General features: G+C 34.8%; 1 pseudogene; it reads left to right on the top strand.

The window, feature by feature from the left end:
* Positions 1-1,145: 1,145 nt before the first annotated feature.
* LOC145046838 (uncharacterized) lies at positions 1,146-3,434 on the top strand (annotated as a pseudogene).
* Positions 3,435-4,824: the final 1,390 nt, after the last annotated feature.

Raw genomic sequence — 4,824 nt, 5'->3', positions numbered from 1 at the left:
TATATATATATATATATATATATATATTACTCTTGTCCAAAACTCTAGTGCAACAAGCCCAAACTCCAGGCCCAACACTCAAGGCCCAAAATGAGACTTAGCCCAAAATTCCACAGTAAGGTTACGCGTGGCGTACCTCCCTTTGTCCACTTAGCGTACTCACGAATCCAGATTGGCCATCGGGGACACTTGGTCAATATGCGGGGCGTACTGGAACTACGCTTAGCGTACGACCAGGATTGTTTTTCCTACTCCTTTGGTCTTAACCTGTTAAGACATTAACTTAAATACCAGATCTGGACTCCCTAATGTATCTTACTCCATAAAGTCAGTGACTTTAAGCCTTTGCATGGCTGATAAGGTCACCAACACACAAAACTCTCACTCTCCTATCACAAAATGTTCATATCTCATGCATGACTTGATTCCAACGTCCAAGTCTTGATTTTTATGACATTACACCACTAAATAGACTCAAAGGGGTTGATCAAAGTTTATGGAGCTTAATATCTCATAAAATCTCCAAATTTTGGGACAAAACCCTAAACTACTCTACTAAGATGCACAAATCAAAAGAGTGAGAAAGCTTGAAGCTTTATACCTCTATATGAAGCTCTCAACATAGATACGATCAGCTCTAAGGGCATGGAATCTCACTCCTTCTCCAAATTTTCTTCTTCACTCCAAGAACACACAAAAACACTCAAAGGCTCTCAAATGCACTCACAAGCTCCATGAACGAAGGTTTAGGGTTTAAGAGGGTTTGAAATATGAGGATGGTGGCCAGGAATGAGGCCATCTTATTCTTTATATAGGGACACACCCAAAATTAGGGTTTTCACTTTGTGCCTAGTACGCCCAGCATACTAGGTGGCTCCACTAAGAAATCATGCACATGAGTACGCTAAGTGTACACAAACGTACACCTAGCATACTCAACTACCACCTTTCTCAAATAAGGGATTTATCCTACCAAAACTTTAAACTTCCATTGCTTCCTCGTTATAACTCTGTTTATACTGAACTTCATATCCACAGAAAGGTAACGAGATGCCCTATGCTTCTAGCCAATCATCGCAACCCCAAGACTTTCTCATGCACGGGTTGCAGCCCACAAACCCTAATCACGGACGATCCAAAACAGGATGTTACACCAATTAAGGCCCCCATTTCCATTAATGATTCGTACACAAACTAAATACTCGAATCTCAACAATCTTATTCTATATGGCATCCTATGTGAAGCCCATTTGGCAGAAGTTCATCTTAAACACTTGCATGTCATCATAGTTGATGGATACAGTTTGGTTACAACTTTACTTACCAGGTTAGTTGATGAGTTATATTCAAAGCTTGTTGAGAATGTGAAAATTCAATTACTTGGGGTCACTTCAATAATGATATGTGTACTGGCTATTGGAATAGATGGTTTGTTAGTGGCTTTGTTGAGGCAAACTCGTGGTGGTAATTTTAGTAAAGCAAATTTGTGGTTGTGTTCTGAATTGGTTACTCTTTTCTCCATTAAATGGGATTGTTTGCTGAAAGAAGAGCCATTGGTGTTATCAAGCATTATGTATGTCTTTCTTAGGCTCTTGCCTGATCACTGTAGAGTTTCCCCAAACTCAAATTTAGACACTTTGAAGCTAAAGGAAATCGAATACTATATTAGGGTTTTCAGGAATAGTTCCATTTATGTTTTAAAATCGGAAGAGATTTGATTAGGCTTCTTAAGACTTAGGTGTTGTTTGTTTATTCTGAGGCAAAATGTCTGCAATTTGCGGACCACATCTTCAGAGCTCTGCAATAGAAAGGATGGGCTAAACGTCTGTAGTACAAAATAAAAAGACTATTTGTTTTTAAACATCTACAGACCGCTAAAATCTAAATAAACTGATTTTTTAAAACTTAAAAGATTTTTCAATACTTTTTATGATTTTATTATAGATGATTAACAAATCTAGATCATCTTTTATGTATTATTGTATAAAAAGTGAAAATAAAATTGCATGAATTCATGTATATATTTGTAAAAGTCAACAAGTTTTGGTTGCAAAGTTATACATAAACATTATAATTAGAGATCAAAGAATTTGACACATAAAGTTGATGGAAATAAACTTCGATTTTAAAATGAAATTTTTCATTTTACTTTTCAATTAAATCAATTAAAAACTTACGATAAATATTTTCCTAAGAAATGGATGATACTGCATTAAATAATGTTTAATAAAATTTGGCACAAAAATATAAGATAATATTAGTATTTTTTATATCTATATATACAACTCCAACAACCATTATTGTAATTAAAATTTTATTTATAAAGTTGTCACAAAGGCCATGCTTGTGTCGTTAAACCTTTTTTCTTGAAGTATTATATTTTTTTTCAAATTCTTTATAATAGATAAATTTGGAATAAATCTAAGTTAAAAAAAACAAAGATACATGTGTTTTGTTAAGGCTAGAAGATGTCTGAAGGGTTAGAAGACTTTGGTCCATATCTGCGCCAGAAAGAGGACGTACATACCTTTTTAGGTCTGTAGTCTTAAAAAAAACAGTCTGCGAAAGCTAATGTCTACGCGTGGTCTGCATGACATAGACAGAAGAGGCCAAGAAAATCTACAGACAAAAAAACAAACAACACCTTAGTTCATGTGCCTAAATTTCAAGAAATATGGAAAGATCTCTTATTGTTCCCTGATAATTTCAAAAGATTAGGGGTTTCACATATTTCACAGCTTTATCAATCAAGAACTTCCAACAAGTACTTTTTACTTCGGCTTACTCCTGAAATGGAAACTCACTTGCAATTCTTGCTTAGACAAGTCAAACTCGGTACCAAATTTGGTTTGGGAAGAAGTTTCTTAATGTCTAAGAAAAGAAAAGCGTTGTAATTGATATTGTTCGGTTTTATCGGTTGTGTACATCACCCTTCTAATAAAACAATTCTATCAAAAGTGATTCCTAGATGGGCTGTAATTGGTTGGTTGTTGACATGTTGTAGTAAGAATCATGTGCAAGCTAATGTGATGTTGGCATTGTTGTATGAATTTCTTTTTGTTCATGAAGAAGTTGATAATATAATGAACATTAAGCCTATAATATTCTTGATGATAAACTCGATGCCAAAATATGTTGACATGACACAAAATCTTTTGGAGTTTTTATTCCTTTTGGTCGATCATTATGATATTGAAAGGAAAATTTTGATTCTTAGGGGCGTGTTATTGATTCTTGATGTGCTTGAAAGAAAAGGTATGGTGCAATAAGTTGATGCTTTGACTAGTTGTGATTTACTTTCTTCTTTACTTAAAGAAAGACTTGTGAAGTTGTTGTCAAGTAAGAATTCGGGTATTGTTTGCAAAAAAGTTATTCTTCCAACAACCGTTGAGCTGACCGACACTGCTCCTTACAGAGCATCATGTGATGTGTAAATCAGGTACAAAACAACGAGTTCTCACAAAGATCCCGATTTACCTTGGAGTTAGGGCTTGTTTGATAAGCCTTCTCATCATGTAAGAAGCTTGGACTCGGTCCACAACCTTCAGCTTGTGTGTTTGTTTTGGTGCATTTCTTCCGACTTGGTCTGAAGAAATTGATTCAGTCGGAGGTTTTCTCCTGATTCGGTCATCAGGAAAAAAGGGGCGGACTCGGTTAATTCTTTCACGTTCCTAAATTTCCCTCATTTACACAGACTGCTTCTTCTTCTTCATCATCGATCACACCTCCAATTTTGCTTCTTCCTGTTGATTAGGTATGATTATTATACCTTTCTTGGCCTTTTTCCATTGTCAACAGAGACACAATTGATTCGAGTTCCAGTTTTGTTTTGAAATCGAAGGTATGATCTTATGACTTTTGTTCTTGCGATTCCGAGTACTTAAGTGGACCTCGTTTGCACCTACATTGTTTTGATTTACAAAATTGATAAAACCCAGATGTCGTATTTTTAGGGAATTGGGTGCAGAATCTATTTATAAAGAGAGAGATGAATTGGTGTAAAGAATGATGAAAACTGGGCAATGTATATGTCGATATTTGGATCTCCAGATGATGAATATAACACTATCACTTTGCATCACACACATGAAGGTTTATTAACTATAGATAAGAACAGAGAAGGCCATGACGTCATGTTGCAGATTTTGGTCATGATATAGCAGTTGAACCTTGTAGTCTTTCTGTAAAGAACTTCATTTTTTTTTATGTTTTATTAGGTTCTATGGTTGAAGGAACAGTTATCCAAAAAGAATCCTAATTTTTCATTTTTTTTTTATGTTTAAACATTGTAGTTTTCATTTATAATGTTTAATGTGAAATTTTCTAATGGATGGTGAACATGTTCATGATTATCATGCCTTAAAGGTGTATATTTCTTTTGTTAAATTTGAGTATTTAAATAAGAGGTACCCATTATATTGATCAAATTGGTTGGTATTATGCAATTTTCTAAATAACGTAAGACGTGACTTGGCGGCAAGATAAAAGTTAAGCCATGACAAACCTTGGCGAGCCATGATGTTTTTCAATGCGTGACTATATTATGTACATTAAAAGATATAAATAATATAATTATTGAATTTTGTCAAATATATGAAGTTTTTAGAAGTGTTATATTAATACCTAATAGAAAAAGTTAACAAAAACATATTTATTTTAGGCCCGAGATAAAAAACAAAAACAAAAAAAATCGCGCCTTGAAAAAACTCGCGTCATAACGCGATATGGCGCGCCTTGACACGTTATTTGGGTGTCACGTTTCACAAACCCGCCTTGAACGTTTTCGTAACGGCTACACCACGCCTCGCGCCATGGCACGCCATG

The sequence above is a fragment of the Lactuca saligna genome, chromosome 5, assembly GCF_052625555.1.
Source record: "Lactuca saligna cultivar CGN05327 chromosome 5, ASM5262555v1, whole genome shotgun sequence".
NCBI classification, from domain to species: Eukaryota; Viridiplantae; Streptophyta; class Magnoliopsida; order Asterales; family Asteraceae; genus Lactuca; species Lactuca saligna.
Note: the sequence above shows the minus strand (reverse complement) of the source record. Positions and strands in the feature narration are given on the sequence as shown.